Raw genomic sequence first — 18,575 nt, forward strand, 5'->3', positions numbered from 1 at the left:
TTTTCAGGGTTCATCCATGTTGTAGCATGTATCAGAATTCCATTCCTTTTTATGAGTGAGTAATGTTCCGTTGTATGAATATACCACATTTTATCTGTGCATTCATCCATTGGTGGATATTGGTTGTATTCACTGTTTGGCTATTGTGAATAATGAACATTGGTGTATAAATATCTGTTTGAGTCCCTGCTTTCAATTCTTTGGGGTAGTAGTGGAATACCTAGGAGTAGAATTGCCAGATCATATGGAAATTCTCTAATTTTTTGAGAAACCACCATATTGTCTTTCACAGTGACTGCATCATTTTACATTCCTACCAGCAGTGCAGTGTTCCAGTTTCTCTGCATCCTTATCAACTTCTGTTAGTTTTTGTTTTTTTTTGATAATAACCATTCTAGTGTGTGTGAAGTGATAGCTTATTGGGGCTTTCTCTAATGACAATGTTGAGCATCTTTTCATGTGCTTATTGGCATTTGCGTATGTTCTTTGGAGAAATGTCTGGTGAAGTCCTTTGCTCATTTTTTAAATTGGGTCATTTATTTTTGTTGTTGTAGGAGTTCTCTTTGTATTCTGGATATTAATCCCTTATCAGATGTGTGATTGCAGATATTTTCTCTCATTCTGTGGGTTGTCTTTTCAGTCTCTTGATAGTGTCTTTGATGCATAGAAGTTTTAAATTTTGATGAAGTCCAGTTTATCCATTTTTTTTGTTTTCTTGCTTGTGCTTTTGTTGTGATATTCAAGAAATCATTATCAAATCTAAGGTCGTGAAGTCCGCGCGCCCCCCCCCCCCATGTATTTCTTCTAAGTATTTTATAGTTTTAACTCGTAAGTTTAGGTCTGTGGTCCCTTCTGTTAATTTTTGTATATAATGTGAAGTAATGGTCCAGCTTCACTCTTTTGCATGTGGCTGTTTTGTTTTCCCAGCACTATTTATTGAAAAGATTGTCGGCACTTCCCTGGTAGTCCAGTAGCTAAGACTCCAAGCTCCCAGTGCAGGGGGCCTGGTTCCATCCCTGGTCAGGGAGCTAGATCCTACATGCTGCAACTAAAACCTGGTGCAGTCAAATAAGTAATAAATATTTAAAAAAAGAAAAGAGTGTCTTTTCCCCATTGAGTGGGATTGGCACCCTTGTCAAAAATCATATATTTGAGGGTTTATTTCTGGACTTTCTATTCTGTTCCATTTGTCTGTATATCTGTCTGCATATCTGTCTGCATGCTAGTACCATACTGTTTTGATTATTGTAGCTTTGCAGTAAGTTTTGAAATCAAGAAATGTGATTCTTCCAGCTTCATTCTTCAAGAATTTTGGCTATTCAGAGTCCCTAGAAATTCAATTTAAACTTCTGGATAGTTTTTTATATTTCTATAAAAACTGCTGTTGGGATTTTGTTAGGAATTACAGTGAGCCTGTAGATCTCTTTGGGTAGTATTTGTCATTTAACAATAGTAAAAGTCTTCCAGTTTATCAGATGGGATGTCTTTCCATTTATTTAGTTCTTTAATTTCTTTCAGCAATATGTTGTAGTTTTCAGAATACAAAATTTTTACCTCCTTGGTTAAATTCATTCCTGAGTATATTTTTTTTCTTTTTGATAGTATTGTAAATGGAATTGTTTTCTTAAATTCTTTTTCAGATTGTTCATTGCTAGTATATAGAAATGCAATTCTTTTTGTGTGTTGATTTTGTATCCTGCAAATTTGCCAAATTAATTTATTAACTCTTAACAGTGGTTTTGTGTGTATGTATGTAGTTTTAGGGTTTTCTACATATAAGACCATGTCATCTGTAGATAGCTCTTACTGTTCCTTTCTAATTTGGATGCTTTGTATTTCTTTTTCTTTCTTAATTGCTCTGGCAAGAACTTCCTTTGTAATTTCTTTGATCCATTGGTTGTTTAAGGTTGTATGTTATTTAATTTCCACATATTTGTGAATTTTCCAGTTTTCCTTTTATTGATTTCTAGTTTAATTCTGTTGTGATTGAAAAAGATATTTTGTATTATTTCAGTCTTTTGAAATTTATTAAGACTTGTCTTCTTGCCTGAGCTTTCCTGGAGAATGTTCCATTTGCACTTGAGAAGATTTATTTTTCTGTTATTGGGTTGAATATCCATATGTCTATTAGGTCTAATTGGTTTACAGTGTTGTTCAAATCCTCTAATTCCTTCTTGATATTTCATCTGGTTTTGATATTGTTCTGTTGATTCCTGAATGTGGGATTTTGAAATCTTCAACTGTTCTTGAAGAACTGTCCTTTTTTCTCCTTCTGTGCTATCAATTTTTACTTCACACATTTTGTGGCTCTGTTATGTCCATATATGTTATAATTGTTGTTTCTTCTTGCTGTAAATAACTTTTTGTCAATATTTAATATCCTTTGTGTCTCGTAATCTTTTATAATTTAAAGTCTATTTTATCTGCTATTGGTATAGCCACCTCAGCTCTCCTTTGATTAAGATCTGCATGGAATATCTTTTTCCATCCTTTTACTTTCAACCTCTTTGTGTCTTTGTATCTAATGTGAATCTGTTATAGGCAGCATATAGATGGATCGATTTTTTTTTTAAGTCCATTCTGCTAATCTCTGCCTTTCAGTAGGAGAGTTTAGCTTGTTTACATTTATTGTGAATTACTTTCATTAGCTTTTTGTTTTGTCTTATGTTTTTTGTTCCTCAATTCTTCCATTACCATCTTTTTTTTAATTTAGTTGATTTTTTTGTAGTGTATCATTTTGATTCTCTTCTTTTTTCTGTATACTTTAAAGTTATTTTATTAGTGGTTACCTTGGGGATTAAAATTTACATCTTAAACTGATAACAACTTAGTTTATACAAACACTCTGCTCCTATAGACCTCTATCCCTCCCTCTTTTTATTTGTACATACATATATATTTATAAGATTATATCTTTACACATTGTATGCCTGTTAACATAGATTTATAAGTTTTATGCATTTGTCTGTTAAATCATTTAGGAAAAAGAGAGAAATTACAAACCATACCAAATGTATAATAATACTGGCTTTTATATTTATCTGTGTAGTCATGTTTACCAGTGTTGTATATTTTTTTCTTGATGCTTTTTTTTTTTGGCTGTGTTGGGTCTTTGTTGCTGCGTGCGGGCTTTTTCTAGTTGTGGCCGAGTGGGGGCTACTCTTTGTTGTGGTGCATGGGCTTCTCACTGTGGTGGTTTCTCTTGTTGTGAAACATGGGCCCTGGAGTGCATGGGTTTCACTAGTTGCAGCATGTGGGCTCAGTAGTTGCAGTGTGTAGGCTCTAGAGCGCAGGCTCAGTAGTTGTGGCACATGGCTTAGTTGCTCTGTGGCATGTGGGATCTTCCTGGACCAGGGATCGAACCTGTGTCCCCTGTATTGGCAGGCGAATTCTCAACCACTGGCCACCAGGAAAGTCCCTCTTAATGGCTGTGAGTTGTTCTTTCATTTTAGCCTGAAGGGCTCCCTTTAACATTTCTTATAGGACAAGTCTACTGGTAATAGTAATATACACCTTCAGTTTTTGTTATTTGGAAATATCTTAATTTTACCTTCATTCCTGAAGGATAGTTTGTCCAGATATAGAATTCTTGATTGACCATTTTTTTCTTCCAGGATTTTAAATACTGCCTCCTGGAGGATTTTGAGGAAAAATCAGCTGTTAATCTTATTGAAGATCTCTTGTACCATTACCGGTTGCTTCTCTCTTGCTGCTTTAAATATTCTCTTTGTATATGGGTTTCAGCAGTTTTATAGTGTGTTTTTGTTTTATGTGTCTTGGTGTGAATGTCTTTGAGTTGATCCCACTTGCACATCATTAGGCTTCTTGCACATATATATTCATGTCTTTCCTCAGATTTAGAAAATTTTTTATCATTATTTCTTCAAATATTTTTTCTGCCCTTTTTTCTTTCTTTTTGGAATTTCTAAAATACATATATTGTTACATTTGGGGGTGTCCCACAGGTCCCTCAGACTCTTTACTTTTCTTTATTTTTTCTTTTTGCCTGTCAGATGTAATAATTTCAGTTGTCTTACCTTCTGGTTCACTGATAACTTAACGTGTGCTCAGATCTGCTGTTGAATCCCTCTAGTGACTTTAAGTTATTGTACTTTTCAGCTGCAGAATTCCTGTTTGGTTCCTTTTTATAATTTTTGTTTCTTTACTGGTATTTTTATTTCGTTCATACATCATTTTCCTGAATTCCTTTGACCGTGATTTCCTTTAGCTCATTAAATGTATTTAAGACAGTTGATTTAACACCTTTGACAAATAATAATTCCAGTGTCCTTGCTTCCTCATGTGTTTTTTTTTTTTTTCTTTTTTCTTTTGTTTTTTTCTTTTTAGGTAAGAAGTAGATTTATTTAGAGAGACACACATTCTGTAGACAGAATGCAGTCCATCTCAAAAGGCGAGTGTAGCCCCAGGGCATGGGGTTGTCTTGGAAAGTGAGAGCAGCAAAGGGAGAAACACTCCACAGAGTGTGGGGCATCTCAGAAGGTGAGAGGCCCTGAAATGTGGAATGGTTAGTTTTTATGGGCTGGGTAATTTCATAGGCTAATGAGTAGAAGGATTATTCCAACTCTTTTGGAGAAGGGGTGGAGATTTCCAGGAATTGGGCCACTTCCCACTTTTTGACCTTTTATGATTGACCTTAGAACTGTCATGGATCTGTCGGATCTGTCATTTAGCATGTGGATGTATTACAGTGAACATATAATAAGACTCAAGGTCTACTGGAAGTCGAATCTTCTGCCATCTTGGACCTAGTTGGTTCTACAGTTTTTGTTGTGTCCTCAATGGCTGTCATTCTTTTAAAGGTTGTGTCCTGCCCCCTTCCCTTCTGTTTCATTGCCCCCTCAGATTTTACTCCCATATTATTTTGGGAAGCAGAGGGGCAGTGGTCAGCCTTCTGTAACTGCTTCAAGGCTGAGTAGAGGCATCAGCCCTGCCTGTCAGGGAGTAAAAAATCTCTGAATGCCTGATATAGGGGCCTCATGGGCAGGACATCTCCTTGTTTTAAGTTGATATGGGGTGGAATCCTCACATAGCCATCATCTTGATGTGGAACTCTTGTAACTGTTTCCATAGCCTTCGAAGATGAAGCACTTTTGTAACAGCATCAGAGTACAACAACTGTCTATAAATGACAGAAGACTTAAAAGGCAGGGTTTAACATCTGATTACAGTGTAATTGATAAAGAAACTTGGTTACAATAACCAGAATTATGACTGATTACATTTAACATACCAAATAATCCTAGTTAAGTATTTCTCTCTGCGATGTCTCAGACAGACTGTCTCAAAAAGTGAGAGCAGCCAAGGGAGAAACACACTCCACAGACAGAGTGTGGGCCACCTCAGAAAGCGAGGGGCCATGGTGTTTTGTTTTTGGTGTTTTTTGTTTTTTGTCAAACTCTCCTTTTCCTGTGAATGGGCATTGATTTTCTGTTTCTTTGTATGTTTTAAAATTTTTTGTTAAAATGAAATGAGTATTATGTTGTGGTAACATCAGAAATCTAATTTTCCCACTCCTTGGGTATTGCTAGTTTTTGCTCACTGAGTTCGAGAGCCTTCCATTTGTGACTTCGCCAGATAAATTTTGGAAATGTGTATTCCTTGTTTTATGTGGTAATTGAAGTTTCTGTTCAGTTATATCTGCAGTTAGACAGTGACCTGATAAATATTTCCTTAAATGTCTGGCTCCCAAAAGGGGGAAAAATAAAAACAAGCACTGTTCTCTTAAATTCCCTGGAAGCTGCTTCAACCTGTGGGTGTTGGAACAATGGTCACCAGTCTCTGCCTGCTCCTCAGTGATCAGAAGCAGTTGTCATCAGTCAGAACACACAACCCCAATATCTGGAGGACAAGATCTTTATTGTGTCCACCCTAGCCTCCAGCAGGCTATATCAAGAATGAAGGCAGCTATGCCACTGTTGTTTGCTGTGGGCCTGGGGGTTGGGTAGCTGCTACACAGAAGGCTGAAATTCACCAACATTCACCAGCCTCTTCATCAAGCTTTACCTTGGAAGTTTCATGTTTTCCAGCTAGACTCTAGAGTCCCAAAAGTTACTTCAGTTTCTGCCAGGTCATTAGTCCTTTGGGTGAAGGGATGGATTCCTGAAGTGTCCTTCTCTGCTGTCTTTCTTCTATGAAGTCAATGCAGTGAATTGTTTTTTTTAATTTTGTTTTCTAATTGTTTGCTGCTAGCATAGAAAAATATAATTGACTTTTGTATGTTGACCTTCTATCCTATGATCTTGTGAAATTCACATATTAGTTTTAGAAGTTGTTTGTAGATAGTTAAGTATTTTGTGTGTATTTTATGTATGTATACAGTATTTCTATTATGTTATCTGTGGATAGAGAAAGTCTTGTTTCTTTTTTTCTGGTCTTTATGCTTTTTAAAAGTTTTTCTTGCTTTATTATACTGGGTGATTAAAAAGTTGAATAGAGGGACTTCCCGGGTGGCACAGTGGTTAAGAATCTGCCTGCCAGTGCAGGGGACACGGATCCAATCCCTGGTCTGGGAAGATTCCACATGCTTTGGAGCAGCTAAGTCCAGTGCTACAGTTACTGAGGCCCTTGCGTCTAGAGCCTGTGCTGTGCAACAAGAGATGCCACCACAGTGAGAAGCCCAAGCACCTCAACGAAGTGTAGCCACCACTATCAGCAACTAGAGGAAGCCCGCGCACAGCAATGAAGACCCAACACAGCCATAAATAAATAAATAAATAAATAAATAAATAAATTCATTTTTAAAAAGTTGAATAGAAATGGTGAGCATGGGCATCTTTGCCTTACTTTGATTATATGAGGGAAATGTTCAAAATTTCAAATTGATTATGATGTCAGCTATTGGTTTTTTGGGTTTTTCATAAATGCTCTTTATCAGGTGAGGAAGTTTTTTTTATATATTTACTTGTGAGTTTTAAATTATGAGTCGGTATTGGGTTTTGTTAAGCATCTTTCTGTGTATATTTAGATGATCATGTGGTTTTATTCTTCTCTTCTGTTAATATGATGGATTATAGTGATTGATTTTACAGATATTTAATCTACCTTGCATCTCACACTGTCATATTATTCCTTCTCTACGTCACTGAATTTATTTTTAAAAAGGATGTTTGTGTCTATGTTCATAAAGGATATTGGTCTATATAAATATTTTCTTTTTCTTTTCCTTCATTCTTTCTTTCTGTAAAGTTCTTTTTTAGATTTTGTCATCAGGGTTACCTGACCTCATAAAACAAGTTGGAAAGTGTTCTTTCTCTCCCCATTTTCTGAAAGAATTTGTGTGAGATTGATGTTATTTCTTCCTTAAATGTTTGATAGAATTCACTGGTAAAATCATCTGTGTCTGGAGTTTTCCTTGTGGAAAGAGTTGTAATAAATTCAGCTTTCTTAATAGACATAGGCCTATTCAGATTTTATATTAATCTCCTGTCAGATTTGGTAAGTTGTATTTTTCAAGGAATTTATCCATTTCGTCTAAGTTGTTGAACTTATCAATATGCAGTTGTTCATAATATTACCTTATTTTTTTTTGAAGATTTATTTTATTATTTATTTATTTTATTTTTGGCTGCATTGGGTCTTTGTTGCTGCGAATGGTCTTTCTCTAGTTGTGGTGAGCAGGGGCTACTCTTTGCTGCGGTGCATGGGTTTCTCATTGTGGTGGTTTCTCTTATTTCGGAGATTGGGCTCTGGGTGCCCGGGCTTCAGTAGTTGCAGCGAGTGGGCTCAGGAGTTGTGGTGCACGGCCCGGTTGCTCCGAGGCATGTGGGATCCTCTCGGACCAGGGCTTGAATCTGACTCCCCCGCAGTGGCAGGGGGATTCTCAATCACTGCACCACCAGGGAAGCCCTGTGTGTTCTCTTTTCATTGATCAGTTTCTTTAGAGATTTTATCAACTTTATTGATTTTTTTTGGGGGGGTGGCTCTGTTATTCATTCTCTCTCCTTCTCTTTCTCTCTTTTATTGCGTTCACCTTATATCTTTATTATTTCCTTCCTTCTACTTACTTTGGTCTTTTTCTAGCTTATTAAGGAGAACCTTAAGTCATTAACTTTATTTTTAAAAATTTATTTATTTGTTTATTGGCTGCATTGGGTCTTTGTTGCAGTGTGTGGGTTTTCTCTAGTTGTGTTGAGCAGGGGCTACTCTCCGTTGTGGTGTGTGGGCTTCTTGTTGCGGTGGCTTCTCTTGTTGTAGAGCATGGTCTCTAGGTGCCTGGGCTTCAGTAGTTGTGGTGTGTGGGCTCAGTAGTTGTGGCTCGTGGGGTATAGAGTTCAGGCTCAGTAGTTGTGGCACACGGGCTTAGTTGCTGCGCAGCGTGTGGGATCTTCCCCAACCAGGGCCTGAACCTGTGTCCCCTGCATTGGCAGGTGGATTCTTAACCACTGCGCCACCAGGGAAGTCCCGGGAGTGCAGAGTCTTAACCACTGGCCACCAGGGAAGTCCCTCTTTTATGATATTTAAAGGTGCTTAAAAGTACCTTTTAAAATTCTGGTGTTTCACTGGAGGGTAGAAGACAGAATCTGTCTTGATAGAAGCAGTTAGACTTTATTGCGTTTTGTGAGGCATTAAAGAGGTCATTTGCCTCTTCTTTTACAGGTTTTCCCCATATTCACTATCATTTTTGCATGTTGCTCATCTGCTTCTGGGTACTTGCTAATAAAATCTTTATCCACAGGATAGATGTTCAGATATGTCATTGTGTGGCCCCTCGTGGTGTGTGGTTCTAAGTGGAGAGACTGCCTGTTGAGTGTGCTCTGAAATCTCCTTGCATTGTTTTCTGAACGTCTGACTGTATAAGGAAATACACCCTGTGGGCCTTGAGGGGAGAGGTCCCACAGGAGGTCAGGAACATAGGATACCAAGAACATAGTCCTTGGAGGAGAGAACCTAAGCTGGTCTCAGCCCCTTTGTGAGAGTAGCAGCAGATTATTCCAAAATAGCAAAACTCAGCAGTGCTATATTTTGTGGTGGACACTTCATTGTATCCCCCAGGTATAGCTGAACAAAATCCAGTGCCCATGATTTTTGATTACATTTTCAGATAATCTGCAGAGTAGTATAGTATCAAGACCTTTAAGTATGTGATTTCACCACCAAAGGTAGTCCTCTGGATTGTAGCCATATTTGATTTTTAGGTGTATGTTGCCTCTTGGTGTGCCTCTTTAAAATAGTACAGAATATGGTGATTTAAATTTCCTTTGGAGGACTTCCCTGGGGCGTTAGTGGTTAAGAATCCGCCTGCCAATGCAGGGGACACGGGTTAGATCCCTGGTCCAGGAAGATTCCACGTGCCGTGGAGCAACTAAGCACGTACAACTGAGCCTGCGCTGTAGAGCCCACGAGCCACAACTACTGAGCCCGCATGCTGCAACTACCAAAGCCTGTGTGCCTAGAGCCCGTGTTCTGCAACAAGAGAAGCCACTGCATTGAGAAGCCCGTTCACCACTACGAGAAGAGTAGCGTCCGTGGAGCAACAAAGACCCAAGACAGCCAAAAATAAATAAATAAAATAATAAATTCCTTTGGAGTTTTAACTGTTTTGTGGTATCATTGAGACGTCACAGAAAAGACAGGAGCTATTCCATGCTTGTATAATTCCTTACTCTGGAGATTTTTCTTGTTTTAAGCTAGTAGTCATCTTTTGGTGTGGGGGGGTGGGGTGGGATCTAAATGAGGCCCCCAAGTAATCTGAATAGCTCAGTGTTGTACCCGGAACTTTGGCTTCACCTTTCGTAGGTGTAGGAGATTTTATTTCCATGTTTTACCTCTTTAATATGTGAATGTCACTAGTATGAGGTAGCAGATTAGTACGTAGAGTGACCTTCCTTTATAAACTCAGAGTTATAGCTAATTAAAATTTGGGTGAGTGACAAAAATTATTGTCCTTTGTTTCTCTTCCAAAATAGAGCTGATTTTATTCAAAAGATATTATGGTGGGGGGAAATCTCAAGTAGGGAGGTGTCTGCATCAGTTTCCCAGTCACCTTAGGGTGTGTTCACTTCTGCCTCAGTCCTGCCAGCTTGCCTCCACTGTGCTCAGCTTCTCCTTTAGTTGAGCTGCAATAGCATAGTAGTGAAGAAAAGGAACTAGAGTTTCCTGTCATGTCAGGAACCTAGATTGCTGGAACAAGCCTGGTACTGTCCTTTTGCATCTTTCAGCTGGGTAGAAGTTTCTCTCTTCAGCTTTGGGTCTTCAGTGGGATCAAGAGTATGAGATAATAAGTCTGGAAAGCTCCCCATTCCACATGTTAGCATTTTAGACAGTCTCATTTTAAGTGTTCTTTGGTTTTGTGTTCCTTTCAGCACCACTTCTCCTGTGCTTGCACATGTTTGCTTTCTAGGAATGATTGTGTTTCTGTTCAGTTGTAACCATGCCAGGCAGAGACTTACCTGATCCAGCAGCTGTGGCTCGCCTGAACTGACTAGTCACAGCACAGGTATTCCCTTGGCTTCTTATTATAGAATGATCCCATACAAATTGTGAACAGACACTGTTTCTAGTGAGAAGGATGAGGCACTTTTGTTTGTCCTTTCTTTTGGTGTTTTCTAGTTTTGATTTCCCTATATCAGTTTGGACCTGTGTTCTTAAAGTTCTGCCCTCAAATCCCCTTACTTACACTCTTTTTAGCACAGTTGAAACAGACATTTTCAAAAGGATTATATATATATCTGGGGAAGCACAAGTTTCTGATCTTTAGAAATCCAATAAAAAAAGGAAAGGTGTTTACTGGATTTTAACTTATCTCTTTGCCCTAAATTACTTCTGTTCTGGCTGTTTCTTGATGGGCTGGCACATCTCAGGCATCCTGCCAAGTTTCCTTTCCTCCTTGCTCCCTGTTTGCTCTCAGCCTGGTGTCCTCAGGAGGATGCCACTGTGTCCCTTGCTCCTGGATAGGATCAAGATGTCTAAACAGTCCTTCCTCTTCTCTGAGGATAAACAAAATAGATACCTTTAAGCCTTTTTCCCCTTCTCCTTATTTCAGACCTCCCAGATTGCTCTAGGCCTTTGCCCATATTTCTGGTTTCTAGGTGAGGGATGTCTCAGTCCCTGGTAGAGTGGAAGTGCAGGCTCAGGTTGGCAGCCATACTTAGCTCAAGAACATTCCCTATATTTCTGTCTTCCTCAAAGGAGAAGTTTGTGAGCATCTGCTTGAAACAGTCCTTGGGGGTGAAGGAAGGAGGATTGTTCTCTTTCACCCTCATAAGTATACCTAATCTGTATCAGCACCTATAGTCTCATATATAAAAGCAAGAATCAGTTTGAATTTCAGAAAGCATTAAGTTCCCGTGATTATATGTTTTAAAGAACAAACATGCTTTCATATTAGTTCTCAGCTATAGTTTGTTGGTTTTTTTGTTTTTTGTTTTGTTTTTGTCCTTGAATTTAAGGGTATTTCAGTATCTTTGCCTGTTAGAGTCCATATCAGCTTATTATTTCTGAAATAGTTAGAATTTAGTTTTCATAAAGTCCAGAGCTGTGCAACCAGAGCTTTATGTGTTGTTCTTTTCTGTTAGAGAGACTTATCAGTCCATTGTGTTCTTCTCAGTTGAGTGATTTTGCTGTTTTTCCCTTGGATTGTATCAGAGAGTAAAAAACCAGATACATTATTGCCAAAATTTTACTTAGCATTCCCACCTTATCAAGTTTAAATTACCTTTTTTTTTTTTTTTTTGGCACACAGGCTTAGTTGCTCTGAGGCATGTGGGATCTTCCTGGAGGAGGGATCGAACCAGTGTCCTCTGTGTTGGCAGGCGGATTCTTAACCACTGCACCACGTAGGAAGCCCTAAGTTACTTTTAAAAGACTAAATAAATTTCATATGCTTTTTTAAGGGCGTGATACTTTGTCATTATGCTTTTAGTGCTTAAGTGGGTATATTTAATTTTAGAAGAGGTAGTAGAAATACTGGATTTCTAAACCAGTTTTAATGAAAAATTTCAGGAAATTTACAAATATACCTGTGCAAAGTGAAGGTACCAAGGATGCTTCTCTTTACAAAAAGATTGCATATCAAACCCAAGTGGGTTATGTGAGGCTATAAAATATAAAAATACATTGGGCACAGAATTTCCAATTCCTTCTCTCTCTTTTTTAAAAATTTGGTTACACTGGGTCTTAGTTGTGGCTCACAGCCTCCTTAGTTGCAGCAAATGGGCTCTTTAGTTGTGGCAGGTGGGCTTCTTAGTTGTGGCATGCATTGGGAGTGCGGAGTCTTAACCACTGCGCCACCAGGGAAGTCCTGGCATGTGGGATCTTAGTTTCCTAACCAGGAGTTGAACCCACACCCCCTGCATTAGAGCATGAAGTCTTAACCACTGGGAAGTCCCAGAATTTCCAGATCTAACCAAGCTGCTTAGAGTGGATGTCTGCTGACTGTATTTTGAGTGTGTGTCTGTGCCTGCCTGATTAACAAATTTGGTGATCAGGTATTGTCTTTCTCCGAATACAGTGTCTTCCTAGCTCTTAAGATAGTTTGGACCTCATTCACCACCATATCTAATTGCAGTTTCTCTTTCTTTGCCAGGGCTTTTATTCATTGCCACTTTCTAGGCTTGCTGTGGGTTTTTTTGTTTGTTTGTTTTAATATTTATTTATTTATTTGGCTGCGCTGGGTCTTAGTTGTGGCACGTGGGATCTTCTTTGCCACATGCGGGATCTTCGTTACAGCGTTGTGGGCTGTTAGTTGCGGCATGCGGGATCCAGTTCCCTGCCTGACCGGTGATTGAACCTGGGTCCTCTGCATTGGGAGCATGGAGTCTTAATCAATGGACCACCAGGGAAGACCCAGGGTTTGCTGTGTTGTTGAATTAAAACAAACTACTTACATCTCCTAAATTTGGTTCAGGTTCTTTGATGTGGTTTATAATCGAGATTATCTGTGTGTTTGCCTGATTTTTCAGCCCTTGTTTCTCTTTTGTATCATTAATAAAAATGACCTAACCCTCCTCCTCATAGGCTATCTTCTTTTTCCTTCCATATCTTGTTTTAGTTTCTGTTGTCGCCATTCTTATCCAGGTACATTTAAACCTCTTTTTCTTCTGTATATCAACTCTTTTTGGAGTCAAAACACAGAATCTTGGGTTCTTTTTATTTCTTTGATTTGGAATTCTGTCCTTTGGTCAGCATACTTTCTTCTCTGTAAAGCCAAGTTAACTCTTTGTTTTGGTTTTGGTAGCCCTAGGTTAGAAGTCTGTAAACTTTTTTGATTTACAATCCTAATAGTAAAAAAAAAAAAAGAGAGAGAGAAAGACCTTGTCCTGTCATAAACATTTTTCATATATTATATGCTTATCCTACTGTACACATCTGTTATATAAATCATATACATACATCCATTTATTCACATGTTTTTATTGTGTGGCTACCACATGCCAGACACTGTTTTAGGCATTTTGGATAACATATAGTGAAAAAAAAAACAAAGAGCCTTTCCTTTGTGGTGCTGACATTATAATAAAAATAATAAACCATAGACATTATCAATAAATAAACTATATAACAAGTCAGAAGAGGATAGGTGCCATGAAAAAAAGAAAAAGCAGAGCAGATTAAGGGGGATGAAATATCCAGGTAGGTTTGCAGTTTAAACTTAGGGAGGTTAGGATAGACCTCACTGAGAGAGACATTTGAGCAAAGACTTTTGAAGGAGGTGAGGGAGTTAGCCACTTTGGATATCTGGGGGAAGAATGGTCCAGACAGAAGGAATGGCTGGTGCAAAGACCCTGAAGTGGGAATGTTCCTGTGTGTCTAGGCAGTATGACTTAGAGTGAGGTAATAAGCAAAGGGGAAAGGGGTAGGAATCAGATTAGAGAGAAAATGGGGGTGGGAAGGAGTGCAGATCTTGTAGGTTACAGCAATGCGTTGGGTGAGATGGGAGCCATTGCAGGATTTTGAACAGAGAAGTCACATGCTCCGACTCTGTTTAACAGAGCCATTGGCTGCTGTGTTGAGAACAGACTGCAGGAAGGCCATGATAGAAGCTGGGATGCCGATTAGGGGGTAACATGTTGGTAATCACACCAGGTGAGATGGTAAGAAGTAGTTGGATCTAGGTATGTTCTGAAGATAGAGTCAGTAGGATTACATGATATCCTACCGATATCATGGGGTTTGAGAGAATGAGAGGAATCAAGAATGACTCTCAGGATTTTTGTGAGAACAGCTGTGAAAAAGGAGCTGAGGATGAATAAGACTGCTGGTGGAGAGATTTTTGAGGGGTGGGGGGAGATGAGTTATGTTTTGGCAGTGTTAAATTTAAACCTCCTAGATCAACTAGGCAGTTGGATACATGAATTTGGTGTTCAAGAAAGAGGACTGAACTGAAAGTGTAGCTAGACAAAAAGAGGACCGAGGACTGAGGCCCAAGGCCTCCAACGTTAAGAGGTTGGGAAGAAGAGAAAGAACCAGCAAAGTAGATTGAGTAACAGAAAGATGAGAGTGTGGTGCTTGAAGGCCAAGGAAAGAAAACAGATCAAGGAATTCTAATATTTTTTTCACATTTCCAGGGGACTGTGATGATATTCATACTCCACTTTGGAACCACTGGTAGTATGTTTTTCTCCTGTTATTTACTGTGTATTGACATTAGGCTTTCGTTACTTTGAAGGCTTTTTGTTTTATTTAATGAAATATAATAAGTTCAGAGAATAATACTAGTGTACTGGGTACGTAGATTAAAAAATGTTAACATTTTACCATATTTGTTCCAGACTTTTTAAAAAATCAGAAATTATTAAAAGAACTGAAGTTCCCTTTTCTTCCTGCATACCACTTCCCTCCTTTCCTCCTGTAAAGTTGATGCCCATTCTTCATTCCATATTATTGTTCTTGTTTATACATATATGTGCCATAAATTCAGGTACAATATTGTTTTATGTATTAAAAACTTACAATGATGGCACACTAGAAATGTTTCCAAACATGCTTTTTCCAGTTTGTTTTGAAATGTATGCATGTTGACATATGTAGATTCTCAATTCAGTACTGTACAATTTATGTGTATACCTATTCATTTATCCATTCCCCCATTGATGGACACTTAAATCGTTTGCCATTTTTCTGTCACAACAGTGCTGCAGTGAACATCCTTGAATCTGTCGTCTTGGGTACATGTTGGGTTGTGGAGGGTACACATCTCTGGTTTTGTGTTGCCCATCATCAGAGTAGGAGAGGAGCCATTTCTCCCTGGTTGGCCAGTGCTTGGTATGTTCACACTTTTTTTTTTGCCAATCTTACAGAATTGAAATGGTTTCCTGTTTGCATTTCTCTGGTATTTGTGAAGGGTGGCATCTTATCACATGTTTATCAGCCATCTGAGCGTCTTCTCTTTTCCATTTTCTTTTTTTCTTCCACTTTTATTTATAGGAGTTCTTCATATATTGTTTACTAATTTTCTTGCTAATTATAAATATTGCAAATACCATTTCTTCATCTGACTTTTATCTTCACTTGTGATTCTCTCATACAAAAAAATAACTTTATTGTGGCTGGTGGTAGGAATGAAGGGATTGCAAATGGGTATGAGGGATCTTTTGGAGTGATAGAAATATTTTAAAATTGGGTTGTGGGGATTGTTGTACAATTCTGTAAATTTACTAAAAATCATTGCATTGTACACTTAAATGAATTTTATGGCCTGTAAATTATACTTCAATAAAAGCTGTTAAAATTTAAAAAAAAATTTTAATGTGATCTTTTCCTATTGCGGTTTGTGTGTTTTATATCTTATGGAATTTTACCTAGTCTGTTGTCAAGAGGCATTTAAATTTTTTCTGAATTGCCTTCAAACTTTATTTTGCACATTTATATGTGGGGAATTTATTTTGGAGTATTGTTGGAGGTGGGGATAGAATTTTATCTGTAGGTAGTCTGTTTATGACATAGATCATCTTTTTCAGTTGATTAAATGGGTATTTAAATACTACAGTCACACACACCCACTCTTCCTAAGATCTCTTTGCCTCTCTTTGCAAATTATCATACTCTGTCTTAATTGCTGTAATTTCATAAAGAGCTTTGCTCTTGGGGAGGGCAAGTCATCTTTCATTACTCTTTGACATTGCTGTCTAGCTACATTATTTGGTCTTTTTTTTTTTTTTTTTAATTTATTTATTGGCTGCGTTAAGTCTTCCATTGCTGTGCACGGGCTTTCTCTAATTGTGGCGATTGGGGGCTACTCTTTGTTGCGGTGCGTGGGCTCCTCATTGCAGTGGCTTTTCTTGTTGTGGAGCACAGGCTCTAGGCACACAGGCTTCAGTAGTTGCAGCATGCGGGATCAATAGTTGTGGCTCGTGGGCTCTAGAGCACAGGTTCAGCAGTTGTGGCGCACGGGCTTAGCTGCTCCGAGGCATGTGGGATCTTCCCAGACCGGGGATCAGACTCATGCCCCCCTGCATTGGGAGGTGGATTCTTAACCATTGCACCACCAGGGAAGTCCCCATTATTTGGTCTTTACTCCTTCATATGAATATAAAGTTAGCTTGTCAAGTTCATCAGAAAACTCTCTTGGAATTTTTATTGAAACTGCATTGCATTTCAATATTGAGCCCCCTCTCACATGAATATGGTGTATTTATGTCTTCTTTTAGGTCCTCCAGTAAAGTTTTATTATTGATTTGTGATAATTTTTAAAGATTTATAGGTACTTTGTATAGTTTTGGTTGCTGCTGTAAATGGGATATATTTAAACAATTTTCATTTTCTAATTTTCTACTTGTATAGGGGACTACTATTGATTTTTTTTCTCCTTTTTATTAAGTCCTGATTTATAGTAAAGTTCACAAATCTAAGCACACAGCTCAGTGGATATGTATAGTACTCATCTTTGTCAGCTCTACTTATGTGCCCCTTCTCAATTAGTATTTTCCTGGAGAAATCACTGTTGTGGCCTTCATCATCATTTTGAATTTCATGTAAATAGAATCGCACCACATGGCCTCTTTTGTATCTAGATTCTTTCTTGCTACATCATACCCGTGAGATTCATCTGTGTTGTGTTTGGCAGTAGTATTCCACTGTATGAATATACCAGAATTCACCATTTTAATGTTTTTATGAAATTAAATATCCCATTTATTAATTTACAAGCCATAAAAACACCTGATAGTCATTTTACCTCACCAACAGTTTTTGCTTTGAAAAAGGAAAACAAATTAATATATAAATTTCAGCAATATCAGAGACTTTATTTTACTTGAATAGAGACATAATCATTTTGGAGGTTAACTATTTTTAACTAATGTCTTTACAGTGCAAGTTTATTTCCATTTGTTGCTGTTCACCAGTGGAAAAAAATTCAACTTCAGAATCTCAGCAAGTTCTTTTTAAAAACAGTCTCCTTCCCATTTTGTGCAGTAAATTGTGGAACCAAAGTTTTTTAAAGAGAATGAAGGACAAACTAATAGAGACTTCTGTAGCTGGTATTATACAAGCTCACAGGCAGAGCAGTGGAACTCTATGACCTCTGGGGGAGCAGTCTGTTCATAAGCTGACAAAATTTTAACCATTTTAATATAAACTTCCAATGATCTAAAATAACTGATTCAAACAATCTATATTATTTCCTCTCTGAATATCAATCACCAGGATATATTGGAGGGAATTGCTGCTACTTAAGCCCCTCTTACTCCACCATTCACATTTGTGAGAACGTCTGCTGCTCCTTTTCTTCAAGTATTAGACCTCAGCCCTGCTTATGAGGCTGGTGACAGTGTTGAAGAAAATGCAGCTATTACTGAAAACCCCATGAGCCAAGCCAGTGGTCCTTTCATTAGGGCACAGTCTTTTTATGATAAGAGAGAAAAGAACTAAAGCTGCGTCTTCTATTTAGGATGTAGGAATTATCTACTGGGTCATATAATTTTAATCACCACACGATTTTGCCAAAACCCAAAACAGGTTTTCTGAAGTATCTGTTTTGGCAAACCAAAGCCTAGCTTGGTGCTATACTTTTCCTGCCTCCCCTAGAACCCGATTCAGACCCCAATGCAAACAACCCAGTAAAAATAGACACGGTAATCAGGACACAGTGGTATTGTCTACTTTAATGCATAATATTAGATACTATTCTTGATTAATTTCCATTCAAGATTGTGTTCATCAGAGAGGAGCTTTTCTACTAAATACTGAAATGTATCATGTTTCCACAGTGGCAATTTTCTTTTTTTTTTTTTTTTTTTTTTGAAGAAGCTAGGTTTTTTTTTTTTTTTTTTTTTTTTATTTTTTTTTTTTTTGTGGCACACGGGCTTAGTTGCTCCGCGGCATGTGGGATCTTCCTGGAGCAGGGATCAAACCTGTGACCTCTGCATTGGCAGGCGGATTCTTAACCACTGCGCCACCTAGGAAGCCCTGGCAATTTTCTTATTTTTAAACATTTTAAAGTAAAATAATTTTCAATCCAATACACATAATGCTACAAACTATTTCCATAGAAAAGGACAGTCTCCTTTTCACAGAAACAAGATTTCCTCACCAAATGTTCTACCAAGTCATGGCAGATATGGTGAAGTCTTATCAGAAAAAGAGCAAACAGGTACTCTGGCACTGATCGTGATTTC

At 38.0% G+C, this 18,575-nt stretch overlaps 1 protein-coding gene across 10 annotated transcripts in view; it reads left to right on the plus strand.

The window, feature by feature from the left end:
- Positions 1-18,575, plus strand: part of IP6K1 (inositol hexakisphosphate kinase 1) — a 61,256-nt gene that overhangs the window by 16,061 nt on the left and 26,620 nt on the right. Inside the window, exon 1 of one of the 10 annotated variants that reach the window (XM_057704827.1) lies at positions 11,780-15,222. The exons of 8 other annotated variants lie outside the window; for them this stretch is intronic. The gene's annotated coding sequence lies outside the window, so the exon portion shown is untranslated. Of the gene's footprint in view, positions 1-11,779; positions 15,223-18,533; positions 18,551-18,575 lie in introns of those variants that run through there. One more of the 10 variants, XM_057704829.1, reaches the window with a different exon arrangement.

This window comes from Hippopotamus amphibius, chromosome 13, assembly GCF_030028045.1.
Source record: "Hippopotamus amphibius kiboko isolate mHipAmp2 chromosome 13, mHipAmp2.hap2, whole genome shotgun sequence".
NCBI lineage: Eukaryota > Metazoa > Chordata > Mammalia > Artiodactyla > Hippopotamidae > Hippopotamus > Hippopotamus amphibius.